Below are 12,619 nucleotides of genomic sequence, written 5' to 3'. Positions count from 1 at the left end.
AGTAATTGTGAAATTTTTAATACATTTTGGCAATGTAAAACTATTGCTAAAACATCGAGACCAGATTGTGTGATGCCAATAAAGTTTGTGTTATTTATTAAGAAGTGGTGACTGAAATGGTATCATTAACGTCAAGCCCATAGCAATACAAATCGTATGTGTAACAACGTACACAAATGTTGTAGTAGTAACAAAATTCAAATTTAGTTCCTGTCGTACCTCTGGCAATCAATGGATTAAAATTAGTAATGGATACTGAATAGTAATGACGGAAATAATTTTCAAACAGAGCAGTTAAAGATTTAAATTTTTAAAGAACGTTATATATTCTATATTTTAAAATTGTATTTACCAGGGCAAATACTAAAACGATTATAACATTTAGCTTAGGTAAAAATTTCATTTTAGGATTCAAACAAGGATGTCTCCCTTAATGTTACTACCTTTTTGTAAAGTTATTTCCCACTTTCTATAACATAACATAAAATATGATTTTATTTTCCAGAAAGGTGTGGCGCACTCAGGAACACAAGGTGCGCTAGATGTTGGGCGGGAATACGGAATGAGACCAGTCATAATGCTGAAAGGGTTCAATAACCATTAAAAATGTTTCAAAATCACCAACTGTGGACGTATTTTTACGTCATTAGTAAGGTTACACAATTGTTATCCTAAACCAAAATTGTGAGACCAAATTAAGACACGGTGACCATTTTTTAATGTTAATCTAGTCAAAACCTGCAAAATAAATCTTGATAGCTTGCACAACAAAATACCTTAAGCAATTACATTATAAAAATGTATTTTAGGTAAATGCATCAACTCACTATAATGAATCAAAATCCGAAAGTAGAGAAAATGGTATATTAGTTCACTTTTGGTTTGACACAGTGAGCTATTTTACAATGCCCTCGATTACGCAAGTAAATAAAGTGATACATTCTTTATGTTAATAGACAGAGTTGAAACCGAATGGCTTTTTCTTGCACCCAACCTGCACAAAAATAAATTAAGTATAATTGTGCTATAAACTAAAAATAGTTTTAAATAGTTTAACTAAAATCAAATATAACAAACAACTAAATACCATAACATAAAACTAAACTAAAAAGAGTGATGGTGTGCAGATATAGATACAGTAAGTGACATTCGATTTTAAAATATTAGTCTATTTAGAAATTCATAACTATTATTAGGTACTTCCATAAGTGGACTCTATCCATAATTGTTAAACATTAAAAAATAATTACCTACTCATTGTTTATACGTTATTCATGATAAACGTCTTGAGATAATTAATAGTGGTGGGAATATTAGGTAAATTTAAAAACCGACCAGATTTGTCCGAATATTTTGTCGACAAATCGTTCATATTTAGGAGCATGTAACATTTCCTGAGTCTATTGTCGCTAATAAAACAACAAATACTCAGTCAGTTTGGTACACAATACACTTTTAAATGTAACATTGTCTGCAGGTATTTCATTAGTCAAGGAACATCCAGGCCTTTGTTTAAATTTAAGACTGTAAATTATTACATAAACATTATTTGTAAAAATATGTTTATCAACTACTTCAGGCAGGCTCTTCTGAGAAATTATTTTTGTCAGTAGGATAGTCACAAATGACAGGAGTAGATATGCCCTCAAAACTGTTAATATTGTATTGTTTTATATACCGATGTGAAATGTATTGAATTATAGTTCAAATAAAACAAAAATATATGTTGCCTACAGTTAGTTAAATACTTTATTTCATCAGATAACGCACAACAATATTATGAAGTTAAAAATAACCATTTTTCGTAATTTTAGCATGTTAAATAAGTATGCGCTTTACTAGGAAATAAAATTCTTGTGTAATTGTTTTAACCAGATGCGGCGATCTTCATTCGTCTTGATAAAACCTGTGCTCTCAATAATAGTACTTCTTACCTATGAATTGGTAGGTAAGTTGGTCTGTGCTCTAGCTTTCGAGAAGCCCAGATTTAATCCCACCATGAGAGGCAGAACTGGACTAACCAGCAACCCTTTATTTATTAGCTTGACATTCTAACCACTGAAAAAACGCAAAAAATATAATTTTTATTCAGTGATCCATATTTTAGATAAAGTAGTAGACCAGTATCTTTTGTTCTGGGATTAACCTATGACCTCTAAATTTCAATGGGTCGTTGGTCATAATTGCCTGATACGCTGGTTGAAAACCACGTCTTAATACTTAGTTCAGAATGTTTGTTACATTCTGTATTTTATTAACTGGTATTAGTTTAGTTTATTTAACAGGGATGTAAACAAGAACCAATTACACATTCAAGTTTACTGACTGACAGCTCTTCCTAAAAAACGTACAGAATTCCTTTTGAGTAAAAAGTATTGTTAGTTAACCTTCAGTAGACTTCGTTTCTATGAAATTGTAAAACGTGTTTATTTCCACTGTTCTTTGACTATTTCAATTACTTAAATTGTGGGGATCGTAAATGACGAGCTTTAAATTAAGTTAAATAATTCAAAATAAAAATAGCTGGTACTGATTTAATGGTCAGTAATTGAAGAAAATATGTCTTGGATCATCGACTAGGTCCACAAATATCCAAAGGAGGAGGGGTTACAATATTCGTGAGACAAGATTTTTCGTTTGACACTTTTAATTTAATGAAATAGGTAATTGAAAAGGATTTTGAAGTAATTGGTAACAGAATTCCCACAAAAAAGTCAAAATTGACTGACATTGGAATTTACAGGTCATCCCAGCGGAACAAAGTCAACATTCTTGCCAAATTCGAAGCCATACTAACTGACCTGACCAACAACAAACAGGATCCTGTTATTTTAAGTGATTTTAATATAGATGCGCTGGAAAAAAGTCATCCATCCACAAAATGTGTACAAGATTATTAGGTTAGTATGGCCAAATGCTGTCAATAAAAAGAAGAATTAAAGTGCTGAGATATATAATCTCAGTTGGCAATTGACAACATTATTTCAAACATAGGCAGGTAGCTATATGGTGGGAAGGCTTGATTCAATGTGCAGGTTGCGTTTAGCTCCTGTTTAAACATTAGTTTTCAGAAGCTGCACTAAAAGGAAGGTGAACTGGAGCTAAACTCCACATTTACATTACCAAAATGTCAGATGTCACAGTGTCTGAGGTCAACACAGCTATTTCAGACCATTACAGTCACAAAAAGAAAGTCATGTTGAGAAATTCGTGAGAGAACCCAAAATTACTAAACCAATAAGATGCATAAGGCCAGGAAATATTGGTCTCCTCAATGCTGCTTCCAAAGAAAAGTTGGAATTTTTCAATGTCACAATCTGTAAAACACTTCAAATATTTTATTGAATGTTTCAAATGCCATCTCAATATATGCTAGGCTACAAAAAAACAAATAGAAGTTCACTTAAAAAAGGCAAACAATAAATGGATTGCAGAAGTAATTTTGGTTTCGAGAGGAAACCTAAAATATTTTCCAAAATAAAAAAAAACATCTCATGAAGAATTATTTTTTTTTACAAAATTATTACAGAAAAGTTATCTATATAGCAAAAGCGAATAAATGTGTATATTTAGTTATTTATTTATTTATGTATTATTTCGTCACCAATGTTTTTGTCATCAGTTGTCAGAATCAATAATATAAAATACCCCAACTGCAGTTAAAAACTTTTTTGAAATTTTTTTAGCATCCCCAAGCATTTTATAGTGCTAATAAGTACATAGCTACAACTGAAACTGTGCAGTTATGTAGGTTGACTGACAAGTTGTACTGAAAGTAGGAAAGGTACTAAAAGTATTAAATACTTGCGCTATAAGGTCATGAGGACTTTGGTATTCTTTAAAAAGCTTCTTGATTTCTATTATTTTTAGATACATTTAAACGTTTTGAAGACAGCTAAAGTGGCGCACCTAATTGCATTTAAATGCGTTTGTGCACAAAGCATAGTCCTCTGGTGTGAGATCAGGTACTACAGCAGGATAAAGGATCTGGTGGTAAGACAGAAGTACTACCACCATGTCTTGTCGGACACACACACACACACACCTTCAGTTATCAAGTTATACACTTACACATTCATTCCTCCTGAGTCCTGTCACTAACCAAACCTAGTAACTCTCGGGCCCCTCAACCGCGGCCATCCGCTGCAAGAAGTAAGTCTTGACAGCCGAATGAAACCGATTTCGGCATTCCAAACATTTTATAGAAGTTGGAAGGGAGTTCCACGTATGACATGCAGATACGACACATGACTTGTTGAATACTGCTGACCTATGGTGAGAAATTCGCAGCATATTAGACAAACCAGTGCAAGTGTTCCTAGCACCTTCTCCAACAAAATAAATTCAAAATTGTTCAGTAAATATCTTGGGAATTCAATTTTTTAAATAAAAAAGGTAAAATCCAAATCTGAAATCTCTCACATCTTCCAACTTTAACATTACAAGTTATACATAATAAGGTGAGATATGTTCATACCGCCTTAAATTGAACAACAAACACAAACAATAATTTTGTATCTCCTGCAATGTATTCCTTAATGAGACAATCATGTCATTAACCACGGTACAGTAGTAGAGGAAACTAGGGAAAACAAGTGACTTAAGAAAAGCGAGCCTTACTCGTATATGACTGGGCAAAAACTTTTGCATTTTCTTAAGCGTACTGACAGATGCAAATACATTTTAAAAAGTGCCTACTACATATTCAGTCCAGTCCAATGTGTTAGTAATAGTCAATCCCAAGCTTTTTACAATACTGCAGTACGGTAAGACGGAACCACCATTTTGGTCGCAGTCTTCTGGCCAGCGTGGAGCACCAACGTGGTAGAAGCTATCTAAATCTGCTAGGCTGATGTCGACACCAAGCTTCGCCCTGAAAAACTCCACCACCTACCTGTCCGTGTCCTCCCCCTGCTTCTCCTCTACACCAAATATATGCAGATTGGTACGCCGCTGATAGTGTTCGAGATCATCAGCACTTCTAGGCAACCCCTGTTCACAACTGTTACTTGTTCTTTCAAGTCCGCCACTTTTAAAGTCTCAATCTCTGCAAGCGAATTCTGGATGGCGGCGTTAAGTGTAGCAAACACCATCTCCGACACCTGGGTGGCCACCAGTTCAACAATATCAGGCTGATAACGCAAGTGGCTGGCCGGCTTACCAGACTTGGATTTTGAACCGGTATTGCTGCGAGTCTTTACTGGTGAATGGCTGACCGACATATTCTCCTTTAATCTCAGATCGACGATAAGCAATAAAATCAGCTAGTTTAATCTTACCTCAGAACATTTTAAACCTTATTCTGTCACTTAGTCCAAGGTCCAATGCAGAAGGTAGAGAATTATCACTATAATCTAGCAAAATTGAGAGAACAGAAAAAGCACATGCATAGGCTACTCTGACATCCCATACCTACCTACCCCTAATTAATACTTCAGTCATGTTCAAAATAATCGAGTGCACATGAGCTGACATTGATTACTTATTGATTGACTATATCATCAGGCTTACTGAACACCACAAGCAGAAATACTGTAGTGTCAAAGACGCTAATTGACTAGTCGTTCATGTAGAAATGAGTCTTATGATATTGCATTATTTCCCAAAAATTGTAGTAAAATCTTAGTTTCATCCCCCACAACACCAACAAACTTTGCATCTTATGTTCCCACTTAAATGTTTTTTTTAATGTCTTCTCATGTGTAAGATCGTAGAATATGATAGGGCTAGTAGAATTGTTTGAACTTGTCTCATTCAATTACCTTCTGGGAGAATTCCTGAATTTTCTTCGAAAAGAACTTTACAATCAGTTTAATATTTACAAAAAACAAACTAACACTTGGTTAAACATTTATGATGATGAAAGTGTTAGATATGACATTCCCATTCCTAAATTAATTAGAAATTTTACTTTGTTCACCCAAACAGTGTTTTGATGAGAAAAATACCTAAATGATGGCCCAACAACATTCCTTTATTCGTCAGCTTGACATTCTAACCACTGAGCAAACGCAACAGACAAAATACATGTTTTGATCGATCCATATACTTGACAAAGTAGCAGGCCAATGTCTTTTGTTCTCAGATTAAGCTTTGAGCTTCAATGGATCGTTGGTCATTAATGCCTGACACACTATTTGGAAATGACGTCTTCATACTTAGTTCAGAATGTTTGCTAGATTCTATATTTCTTAAAACTGTTACTGACAGTTTACTTAACACGGCTTCAAACAAAAACAAATCGCAAACTTAAGCTTACGTATTGATAGCTTTTCCTTCCAAACATACGGAATTACATTTTAGTACAAATTATTTTTGGTTGATCTTTAAAAGACTATGTTTGAGTAAAACTGCTAAAGATAGCTAGCAGTAGTCTGATTATTTGCACTTTTCATTGCTACATTTCAGTTAGCTGGATTGTGGAGATCGGAAAAGCCAAACTTGAGATTACGTTAACATGTTAAAAAAACATCTGTTATTGATTTCATGGTAAGTCATTTAAGATTAATATTTTTAGATCCAACAAATTTCACATGTGAAAAACACAAATACATAGCGTAATTACACATTAAGTATATTATTTTATTGTTCAACTGACCCAAAATTAATGTAACACTAGTTTTGTACACACAATATAGAAAAAAATACTAATTACATTAAATTTTGTATAGGTACAAATTTGTATATATTTAGTTTGAAATGCCATATTATTTTTAAACAAAGTAGGCATTTTCCTCATAGTACAGGAAAGCTATAGTCTGCTAATACATGAGAGGGTTAGTTAATGTTAATTTAGCTGAGATGAAACTAAACCTCACGTAAAAGGATCACAAAGAGCTGATTACAGATGTTGTACATCAAACAATCAGACCTCCTCGGTATGATGTGACCACCACATGTTGGGTTATTCAGTTGATAATTTCCTATAAATAGATCACAAAATTGAATCAGAGAGGATAGACATGTATGTAATCTATTTGAATTCAAAGTTGTCTTCTAAGTTTTTTATTGGTTTTGTGGTAGTGAAGTCACTCACGTCACAGAAGGGTGTAAAAATTACTGTAAGGAACTTAGGCAGAGCCCTAGTATATAGTCTTAGTTGGAGATCGTATTTCCAAGATCACAATCAATACGACTTCCAAAAACATCATTTACACAGTGTTGACCTAGGAATAAATAAAAAACAGCATCAAAGTTGAACATTTTTTTAATTTTTATAAATGCAATTTTAAGTAGAAAATAATAAAATTGACATATAAAAAACTGAGGTTATTGAACACAACTAACTTGATTTAATAAATTATAGCTACATGGTAAACATGATTTAACTACAGATGAATAGCAACTACTCTCAATAAGCAACAAGTTTGACTACAATAATAAAACACTTTTAAATACATTGAACAACTTGGTATAAATTTATCACAGCATGGTATAAATTATTTAAGTAACATAGGTAATATTCTGACTGAACATGACAACGGAAACATTCTTATACTGTACCAATAATATTTGTATTAATATGAACATAGGTTTTATACAAACATTTACTTATTTACAATGCTTGGTTATTAAAGAAATTATTGCATCAATGTTTGTGTAAAACTTAACTAAGAACAGTCACATGTTCTGCTAAAAAGAAGACACAAACTAACTAGTTTAATGGTGTGTTAGCTTAATTCTAACTAGAATTAAGTAATTAGTATCACATATTCTTAGATCTTAGTAATAACAAGTGAAGCCTAACATCAGTCTAAGATAAAACAATACTGTATCACAAAATAGTGCTATTATCACAAAATTTGTACCATTTACAAAAATAGTCTTATCATGGTTATGTGGAATCGCACTATCAAACGTCTTTCCATGAATATATTTTATAATGCAATAACCGCCTAAATAAGATCTCAGTCTTCAAACAAGATTGTTTCAATTTTATTCTAGTTTTATTTCATTTTTATTCTATTTTTTAATTTTTAAAATTTAAAAACATTAACATTAACTCACTTCCTGTGTATTATACGAATAAAAAAGCTTGGAAGGAATGCGACTTGTTTAAGGAATGGTTTGATCATTCAGACTGAGCACCGCCCCACCTAGAAGAAATGAAATTTGTTTGTAAAGACAACAAAGCAATTTTTCTGCCACTAAATTTTATTTGATTGATTAGATACGCAGTAGTGGATCTGCCAGAATAGAAGCCATGATGCTTTTTAAAAATTAGGTTTGAGAAAAAGGATAGAATTTTAATGAGAACAATTTTCTCAAACAACTTTGCAGACTGATTTAGCACTGGCCTGTATTTCTTGACATCATCTGTTACAACTATTTATGCTTCATTTCAGTCTATTGTCATTTAAACATTTATTGTACTCGGTCTTGCTTAGTTTCGCATAATCGCATAAATAATTTGATTAAAAAGACTGACCGATTATCACACTTTCTCAGTGACACTCAACCGGATCTTATAATTATCACAGAACATGGCCTCTCACAAGAAAACCTAGAGAACACAAGGCTGGATGGCTACACACTAATAGGTGGCTTCACACGGAAAACTCACGTTAAAGGAGTGGCAGGGTATGCAAAAAATGGCCTGGAAAAGCATATAAAATTCCTTGGCGCATGCAACGAAGAGTCTGAGCTAATATGCGAAACTGCTCTTTTTGAAGTAAAGCTAAAGAAAGAGACCATTCGCGTACTAGGAGTGTATAGGCCCCCAAGAGCCAATCTAGAACAAGCAATTGAAATTTTATCAGATCAACTTGAACTTGCTCTTCGCACAAAGAAGCCCACTGTCATCATGGGTGACATAAATATTAACAATCTTGACGAACACGCAAATGACTCTGACAACAATAAGCTTGAAGGTTGAAGAACTCTTAACCTCCTTTGACCTTACTAGGCTAAACCTACCACCCACCAGAATCACACATGAATCAAAAAGCTCAATAGACTGGATCTCCACAAACGTCGACCCCCAGCTCATTCAAACCTCCATACTATTATCTGGACTCTCAGATCACATGGCTCAAATCGCCACATTTCAGCTACCATCACTAGACAAACCAAAGACAACCATAGAAAGAAAAAGAATAATTAACAAAAACACATTACAGCTCTTTAAAACCAGACTAATGGACCAAAACTGGGATACTGTCTGCCTAACACAAGATGCCAATCAAGCCTATGACATTTTTCACAACACAATACAGACAATAATGAACGAAGTCTGCCCTGTTAAAATAACCAGAAACAAGAGACATAAACAAAGAAAATACTGGGATGACGAATGTACCAGACTAAAAAGCCTATATATTGAAGCTCTGGAAAAATAACTCTGCACAGGTCGACCTGAGGATAAAGCTGAAACTGCAGCAAGGAAAAAAGACTATGACCAAAGGCTTAAAACACTGAAGAAAACACAAACATCTGACTACATTACAAATGCCGACAACAAGTCCAGAGCTTTATGGCAAGTAATAAACAATGAAAGGAAGGCAAAACCGAATCAGGTGAACAAATGGAAACTCATTGCAGACGGCAAGACACTACAGGACCCTGCTAAAATAGCAAACTGCCTCAATAGTTACTTTGCAACAGCTGCTGAAAGGACACTCCAGGCAAACAACATTAACATAAAAAATAGCAGCCAGGAGACACCCCCAATCACTAACTTCAAACTTCAACTCCAGCCTGCAACCCAGACAGATATACAAACAGCCATAGACTCTCTAAAACCTAAACCTTCATCAGGAATTGACGAAATATCAGCCAAACTTGTAAAAACCTGCAAAGAAGAACTCACTATTCCACTAACAGCTGTTATAAACAAGTCTCTTTTACAAGGTGCCTTCCCAGCACAACTAAAAATTTCCAGTCTATCCAAAATATAAAAATGGGTCAACCACCGACACAAAAAGTTACAGACCAATATCACTCATCCCCACATTCTCAAAAATGTTTGAAAAAATTGTTCTCAACAGACTTCTTTCTCATCTAGAACAAAATTCACTTCTAACAAACCAGCAACACGGTTTTCTCAAAGGCAGGTCTACTACTACAGCCTTAGTACAACTCACTGAGTACATAATTGATCAACTAGAAGGTGGCTGTGTAGTAACTGGCTTGTTCCTGGATTTCAGTAAGGCTTTCGACTGCCTCAATCACAAACAACTCCTCAAAAAACTAGAAGCCCTGGGCATTGAGGGGATGGCGGGAAAATGGTTCCAGAGCTATCTAACTGACAGACAACAACTAGTTAAAATTCAGCATGTAGAGAACAACACTCTTCATAAAATACATTCTGAAAGGACTGCCGTGCAAAGAGGAGTGCCACAGGGATCAGTTCTGGGACCGGTCCTGTTCCTCCTCCTCACAAATGATCTCCCAGACTATCTCCAGGAACACTGCCATATCACAATGTACGCAGACGACACGGTCCTCACACTAAAAAATAAATCGGTAGAAACTCTAAACAGAAACGCCAACACTACTTTCAATGACTAAACAGTACTGCACCCACAACGAACTTGCACTCAATGAAAAAAAAAACTGTCCAAATCAATTTCACTACCAAAAATAAAAACACAAACATAACACTTCCTGGGCTAGAAGCACAACAGAATACAAAGCACCTTGGAGTCATTATGGATTCACATCTTACATGGAAGCAGCACATCGACCATCTCTGCAAGAAACTTAGTTCCGGCATTTATGTCATAAGGCGAATAATGCAAGTAAGTGACCAGGAAACTGCAAGAACAGCCTACCATGCCTTATTCGAGTCAAACCTCAGATATGGCATGGTGGTATGGGGAGGAACTTCCAACAATAACCTCAAAAGAGTCCTGATCCAACAAAAAAGAGCTGTAAGATGTCTTGCAGGCCTTAGATACCGAGAAAGCTGCAGAAATACCTTCAAAGAGCTGAAGATTCTTACAGTAACTGCACTCTACATCCGTGATGCTATTCTCCATGCCATTTCAAAAAGCCAAACCAGACATAGAGACATACATCATCACAACACTCGAAATGCTGCAAGTTTTACTCTGCCACCACATCACCTAAGTCTGTACGAGAAAAAAACCATCCTACAAAGGAGCACTTCTCTACAACCATCTGCCCGAAGAACTCAAAAAAGAACCAGCACAACGCCTCAAGATCCAGCTCACAACATGGCTACAAGACCGACCTTTCTACACTGAAGAAGAATTTTTTGACAACCAGCTCTTCTTTTAATAAACTGACTGTAAAATAAAAAATTGTTTGACGCATGTACTATTCTCAATGAATACGTAAATAAAGATTATTGTCTATTGTCTATAATCCGGATGAAACCATCAGGCACATGGGCCATCGCAACCAAAGCCCTCATTAATAACATATTTGCAGCAGCAGGGACAGATTCCATCTTTATTTTCAGGAGGTATTTTAACAGGAGGCAGATTTAGGAAATAGTTTGAAGGAAGTAAAATATATTATGCTAAAAATGAAGTAGAGAACAAGATGAAAAGATTTAGATATGGGTAATTGTACACCAATCCATCGCAACTACTCGATCTGCCCCTGCAGAGTGGGTACAAATGAAGAAAATATACTTCATACGAGGAATCCCTCCGAGTAGGCATTATTATCTAGAGGGCAGTGGAAGTATGTGTCAATTTTACTCTAAGGAAAACAGTAGGCAGTGTTGGCAAACGATTCCACTCTAGTGTCAAGCAGAGCAGACAGCAGTTGAGTTTAAAAAAAGGTTATGTTACAGAATAAGTTTTGCGCTTTTTATAGATATCTGGAATTTACAGGTTTTACCCCACTTAAAGAACAACAAATGTTGATTAATATCACCCACTTCCCATCATTATAACTGAATAAAACATAAATTGATTAAGTTATCTTTTTACAAAAAAAAACTAGAGGGAAACAATATTAAAATTATATTACATAAAAGTTCAATCAAGTAAAAATAATGGAACCTCCACATTACGCATGGAGAACAACATTAAACTACAAAGCAATGTATCGTGCGTATGGTTATTACGTGAAAATGTAGTAAACAATTTTAGAGAACTTGACGTAAAATACACACAATAACTAATAATTTATATTTCCACTGAGAGCAGACAAATAGTTCATGTGAAGATAAGCAACTGTGGAATACCTTTCGTCCTTATCTACTAATGCTAATTACAAAATACAATTTGAGCACAAAACACAATTTATACAGAACAACACAGAATATATTAGTGACATATAAGTCAGTCTTTATCACACAATCAGCTTTGGCACAGTTCCATTTAAGTCTATTATCATTTAAAAATGTATTGTACTCAGTCTTGCCATCGGGCACATGGGCCATCGCAACCGATGCCCTCATTTTTCGTAGGAGTCAGATTTAGGAAATACTTTGATGAAGGTAAAGTATACTTACAAATTACCCATATCTCTAATTTTGAGATATGGGTAATGGTACATCAATACACTTGGCAACTACTCGATACGTCACATGAAAAAAATATACTTCATACAATGAATGTCACAAGAAGGCACTATTATGTAGAAGGCAGTGGAAGTAATTGTCAATTTTTCTCCTCGGAAAACAGTAGGCATTGTTAGCAGA

The sequence above is a fragment of the Homalodisca vitripennis genome, chromosome X (genome assembly GCF_021130785.1).
Source record: "Homalodisca vitripennis isolate AUS2020 chromosome X, UT_GWSS_2.1, whole genome shotgun sequence".
Classification (NCBI taxonomy): Eukaryota; Metazoa; Arthropoda; class Insecta; order Hemiptera; family Cicadellidae; genus Homalodisca; species Homalodisca vitripennis.
The sequence above is the reverse complement of the archived record's forward strand: the minus strand, read 5'-3'. Positions refer to the sequence as shown.